This window comes from Galeopterus variegatus, unplaced genomic scaffold (genome assembly GCF_000696425.1).
Source record: "Galeopterus variegatus unplaced genomic scaffold, G_variegatus-3.0.2 Scaffold625, whole genome shotgun sequence".
In the NCBI taxonomy this organism is placed as follows: Eukaryota; Metazoa; Chordata; class Mammalia; order Dermoptera; family Cynocephalidae; genus Galeopterus; species Galeopterus variegatus.
In genome coordinates, this window is record NW_007726736.1 from 178,023 (window position 1) to 184,890 (window position 6,868).

A 6,868-nucleotide genomic window follows, 5' to 3' on the forward strand; every position below is an offset into this window, starting at 1 on the left:
CCCAGAGTGCTTCCTGTGGTGGTTTGTTGGTTGTCGCTGGGCTGGTTGCATGTGACAGGAGTGTATGGCTGAGTCCCTTGGGCCCCCCACCAACCTGGCTCAGGAGAGCCTGGGGCACTTCCTGCAGCAGCTTGGTGGTCACTGCTGGGCTGGCTGTGGGTTTTGGGGGGGCATGGATGAGGCCCTCATCCCCACCCTCAGGATTGGTTGTGGGTGTCTGGGGGCTTTGCTAAGGCACCTGGCCCTCCCCTGTTTCTGTCTTGGTAGCCCAGGGGATTTCTGGTCCTTCTAGGTGTTATAGGTATTCTTTGGTAAAATGAGACCTTTACTAGTTAATATGAAACTCTGTCTCTGGTTGTGGGTACTTTGTTTTTTCTTTCAGTTCTGTATTGGATTATTTGCTGTTCCCACCATTTAATCTCTGTGCTGGAACTAATTTGCTGTCCTTTGCTTATTTCTAAAATGGGGTAATTTCCTACGGGGACCAGTACTTGAGCTCTGTGGTTGAGTTAAATTGCTGCTTTACTGCTGATTCCCTAGGGAAGGCTTTCTGTGCAGCTCAGGTTTTAATGGTTGACTTTAAAGGTACTTCTGGCTCTTGAGAGATCCGAAACTCTGGTCTGGGCCTATGTCTTTTCATCAAACTGCACCCCATGCAATTCTATATTCCTGACTAGTCACCTGTGTGTCGTCCTTCTCTGATAGGGGTAGATAACTGTCCTTGCTGTGCCCCAGTGTTCTCCTGGTGGCCCATCTCCCCCACCACTTGTGCTTCGAACACTTCCCATGGGATGGGCCATGTGCTGGTACCTTGTGATGACTCACCAGCCTCTGAGTGGCTCCTTTTCTTCAGTTGTTGAGGTTCCTTGCTTCTATGTGAGTCCACGGGAACCCTGTTAGTGGTCTTGGTGTCCTGAGGGCCACCAAGACCCTCTTCTCCCCTGCTGCCTCCAAGCAACTTCATCTGAAGGGCACAGCTGTGGCTTTTGCTGGCTCCTGCTCCGTGCGCTCAGCTGCTTCAGCCTGGATGTGGCCGGGGCTTGAAATGATCCGAGTAGTTTTTTCTTTCTCTCTACATGGCTTCTCCTGCCTTCATGCACTACATAGGTCTCTCCTCCTCTTCCCCTGAGCTGTAGTGGCCCCAGCTTGGCTGTCATTGCTTTTTTATAGTTTTAAATTGGTTGATTTGTGGGAGAGAGTGATGCTGGGGACCATCTATTCTGCCATCTTGACCGACCAGAAGTGAGACAGAACTTATTTTTGACATTGGGACCACACTTTACATTTTTAAATGGCTATTTAATTTTTTTCTTTTTTTGCTACAGAGACAATAAGTGGCCCCCAAACCCCAAAGTATATTCTAGCTGGCTGGAACTGTTTTGACAGTCGTCCACCCCCCATGTCCAAACTTCCCATTTGATCCTGTTTAGATTCCATGCTCCGTCATTGAAATTATTACACCCATAGGCATCTACAACTTTCTCACCCCTCTTCCCCACCATTGTAAGCACTTGGCATGGTCACAACTCTGATCCACTCCCACATTCTTACCATTTCACCTGCACCCGGAAGCTGAGCTTAGGTGGGAAAACCCACTCATCTTTGCTGACTGGCCTCACTGAGAATCTCGAACCACGGGTGGGTGCTCAGTGCAGCCTGGGAATTATAATATATCCCTGTGGTCAACTCATTCACCAACTCTCCTGTACAGCTGTTTCATCACCTCTCTCTCCTATAACCTCCATTGTTACTCCAATGACCCCCACTGTCCCCCTATTTTCAGCTGATGGCCTTGCTCATTATTTTACTGAGAAAAGAGAAGCAATCAGAAGAGGCTGATCATGAGCCTAACTGATCTCCTTGTGTCTCCTCTGCCTCTGGCTCCTCGATGTCCTCCCAGTTAGTTTTCCACACACTAGCCAGAGTGATTATATGATCATGCACTCAGAATAAAATCTAAATGGTCTACCCACCTGCAGGTCTCTGATTTCATCTCCCTTGCTCTCCTTCTGGCTATCTGTGCCCTACCCACACTGATCTCCATCTCCTTGCTTTCTCTCCAATACTCCAAGTACATTCCTACCTCAGGACCTTTGCACATGCTGCTTCAGCCACTGGAGTGCTTTCCCCCAAAGGTACATGATTTACTTTCTCATTGCTTCCATGTCTTGGCACAAAAGTGCTCTTCTCAAAGAGGCCTTTGCCATAACCACAACGGCACCTCTATACCTTGTCACTGTTCATTCCCTGCTTCATTTTTGCCCTTACCACCTGTCACCCCTTATATATTATACATTTGCTTATTTATTGTCTGTCTCCTCCTACCAGAATGCAAGTTCCATGACTGCAAGGAGTTTATGTCTTTCATTCAGAACAGTAACCGGTATCTGGTAGTGTCCAAAACATGTTAAGTGCCCCAAAATATCTGTCAGCTGAATAAATGAACAAATGAGTGAATGGTGTTTCATTTCCTACAGTTTATATTCCAAAGTTTTTAGCCTGGCATTCAAGGCCTTTTGAGACCCACTGCAAACTACTCTTTAGATTTTATCCATGGCCCCATCCACTGTCCACCGTCCCTTCCTGGGTCCCAAGTCAAGGTGATGATCCCCCTCCTCGTTCTTCTTACAGTTCATTCTGTCTGTAATGCCTCATGTTATTTTCCCTGTCTGAGAAGACCTTTCTTTCTTTGACAAAATCTCACTCTCTTGTTCAAGGAAATTCTATTATTCAAGGCCCAGTGTCAGCTTCTCTCTGATGCCATCCTGGCTATTCTGGGCAGAACAGTGAGTGTGACTCTTGTGTTCCCACAGTGAGCAATGTGGCCCTTTTCAGTTGCTAGGAGGGAACACTGCTCCCTTCACACGTTCATGGCCAGCACTATCCTTCTGCCTCTCCATCTTTCCACCCTAAACTCAATTCAAGCACTCCGAAGTCACCAAATCTCTTCATACCCCCACTCCTGGGGTTTCAAGAGTTTTTTGGGGAAAGACAAGTTTCTCTTTTCACAAAAAAGGCTGAGGAGCATTTTAGGCACAGTTGGAGACCCCTTTGTTCACCTGAAGATAGAAAAGTGACACCTGGGTGGGCTGGTCAGCTCAGTTGGTTAGATGTGGCGCTGCTGACACGAAGGTCCGGGGTCCAATCCCTGTACTTGCCAGACAAAAAAGAAAAAAAGAAAAAAAGAAAAAGAAAAAGTGACATGCCATGAACATGGCAGGATTTTCTATGAGTGTTATTAAACAAATCCAAGTTTCTCTCCACACTTAACAGAAATAGAAACATCCCCAAGTGTTCACCGCTCCGGTGGGTGGATGAAATAAGGAGCAGGTCTCTCTTTGCTGGAGTCCAGCTTTCTTTATAATTCCGGGAGGACAAGGCTTGGATCTGTAAATGTGGGACACAGTGAGGAGGTGGGCTTTCAGAAGGAGAGGTTGGTTATAATCCCATGAAAGAAACCAGATCATTACAAATAAGGCCCCATTAGGGAGGCTCATCTCATTGGGTACCTTTTTCTTCCTTCTTTCCAAATTTCAGCCCACCATTTTAAATGGTGACTGGGACAGTGCAAAGACTGTGATTTTCACCAGGGAAGAGTGACAGCTGGAGGAAGTGCTGGGGCAGTGAACAAACGCACATGGTGTATTTTCCCGTTATCTGGACTTGAACTGCAAGGAAGTAATAGAAATAAACCAGGCAGGGAGCGTGGTCTCCAAGCACAGCGGTTCTCAAGATTTTGTTCCCGTGTCAGCCATCCACCTCTGTCCACACTGTGCACCCGTGATCAGACCCCTGCCAAGAAGCTGCTGCTTTGATACAGATGTGCCACACGCCACTCAGGACTGCCTGACGCCTGGCAAGGCAGAGGCATATTCTGGGAACCACGTCACAGAGAAAGCAATACAAAGTGGACCGTTTTCTCTACAGGTGCAACATTAAAATCGGGTGATGGGGTCTTCAGAGGAACTGAGGAAATATAGATCTAGGAAGTAACCCAAGATATGCCACATGAGCAGCGTCTTATCTAACAAGCTCCTCAGTCATTTCAAATGGTTAAATTATATTTAAAGTCTTTTAAAATGGGAAAACATGTACCCTGCCTGAGACACTTCACCAATGACCAACAGGGCCTGGGATCACACATCTTTTGAGTGAAGGAGGAAGTGGAACATTTGAATATAAGTAAAACAAAGATAATCCAAACCGGTATACATTTTCCCTAAAACAGTGGTTCTCAAACTTTTTGGTGTCAGGACTCCTTTATATTATTTAAAGTGATTGAAGATCTGCAAGAACCTTTGTTTATGTGGTTATATCTACAGGTAGTTACTGGGTAGAAATTAAAACAAAATTTGTTTTTTTTGTTTGTTTGTTTTTGTGACCGGTAAGGGGTTCGCAACCCTTAGCTTGGTGTCACCCACACCGCGCTCAGCCAGTGAGCGCACCGGTCATCCCTATATAGGATCCGAACCCACGGCGGGAGCGCTGCTGCGTTCCCAGTGCTGCACTCTCCCGAGTGAGCCATGGGGTCGGCCCTAAAACAAAATTTTAAAAATATTTTTTAATTCATCTTACAACAATACATCTATTACACGTTAACATGAATATCATAATTTTATTAAAAAATAACTTTAGTTTCCAAAATGAAAAATAAAATAATTTCCAAAATAAAACAACAACAACAAAAACAAGCAAAAAGGCATTGTTTCACATGTTTGCAAGTCTCTTTAACGTGTGGCTTAATAGAAGACAGCTGGGTTCTCATGTCTTCTGCATTCAGTCTGGTTGTGATATCATGTGTCATGTAGCTTCTGGAGAACTCCACTGTACACTCAAGAAAGAGTGAGGGTGAAAAAGACAAATACTGTCTTAATATGAAGGTATTTTTAATCTCATGGACACCCTGCAAGGTCTCAGAGACTTCCATGGGTCTCCAGCCCATACCTTCAGAACCACTGTTCCAGATCAATATGCTAGCTAAAATAAATGCAGGTTGAGTATCCCTTATCTGAAATGCTTGGCACCAGAAGTGTTTTGGCTTTCAGATGTTCAGATTTGCGATGTTCAACCTGTATTAAGCATTTTTACTTGGCTTATAAGCAACTTACATGTCCTGCTTTCTGTTATGAAGTGAACATTTGTGTTCCTTCAAAATTCATATGCTGAAATCCTAACCCCCAGTATGATGTTATTAGTAGTTGGGGCCTTTGGAAGGTGATTAGGTCAGGAGGATGGCACCTTCATCAATAGGATTAATGCCCTTATAAAAGAGACCCCGAAGAACTCTCTAGCCCTTTCTGACACGTGAGGGTACATTGAGAAGTCGGCAGTCTGCAACATGGAAGAGGGCCCTCACCAGAACCCAACCATGCTGGCTCTGTTGTCAGACTTCCAGCCTCAAGAACTATGAGAAATAAATTATATAAATTATACAATAAATTATGTATTATAAATCTGTTGTTTATAAGTCACCCATTCTATAGTACTTTGTTATAGCCTAAACTGACACCTTTTTAGTTTGTGTAGTAGGCAGAATTATAAAGTTGCCACATTTTCTGCCCCCTGGTGTACATGTTTCTGTATAATTTTGGGAACTTGTGAATATGATGGGATAGTCACTCCCATGATGAGGTTATATCTATGGCATAGTTGACTTTAAGAGTGGGAGACTATTCTGGGTGGAGCTGACCTAATCAAATTGAATCCTTAAAAGAGACCAGGCTATTCCAGAAGAGACTGAAGCATGAGAGAATGCAACACAAGAGAGATTTGCTGTTGCTGGCTTTGAATATGGAGGGGGACACGTGGCGAGGAATGCAGACAACCTCCAGGAGCAGAAATTGGCCCTTGGCTGACAGCATGGAAATGAGGACCTCAGTCCTACAATCATAAGGAACTGAATTCAGCCAACAACTTGAATGAGCTGGAAAGCCATTCAAGGAATGTAGCCCAGATGAGACCCTGACTCAGAAACACTAGTCATGCTGTGCCTGAACTTTGGGCCCAGAGAACTGTGAGATAATAAAGAGTGTGTTTTAAACCACTGAACTTGTGGTACTTTGTTACACAGCAATAGAAAATGAATACAATATGTATTATTTAAAATTTATCTTTAAATTTCACAAATAATCATAAATACTTCCTCTTTGTTAAAAATGGGAACATTACTAAGAAACTGTTTCCTTTTGGGGGGGAGGGGAGAGAGGGAGGAGGGCGGGAGGTGTCGGTGATGGGCCATAATAATCATATACAGTGTATATTGACAAAATAAAAATTTAACAAAAAATAAAAAAAAATAAAAAAAAAAGGAAAAGGCTGAAAACATTAAAAAAAAAAAGTTCAGTTAAGCTCCATTATCTTAAACAACAATTATGAAGAGGGTGTGTACATATCTATTTAAATGCGTAATGTTTGGAAACAAAATGCACTGATCTTTGATATTAGCGGCTATCTACTAAGATAAAGGTGGGTTTAAAGGAGTAAAGTTAATATTTTACTTTTTACTCTATACACTTAGATTTTTATAAAAAAATATAGTATTTATTCATTTTTTATATAAACTAACATTATAAATAGGAACAAAAACTACTTTTTTATGACTATTTTTATTTGATCTACTTAATCCTCAGAAAGATATTTCACCCATTACGATTGTGTTTTGAGCAGTGTGAGGTTTATGTATTTTGAACTTACATTATTCATCCTATAAAGGAGTGTGTCTTTTAGATTTACATAGTTTGTTTTATGTTTTTAATATAAAAATGCCATCTTTGCACCATTTAATATTATCATCTTGCATTCTAACTTGATATTAATGCTTTAACTTTTGCTGTGTTTTTCTTTGTTTTTGCCTGATACACCTTAATCC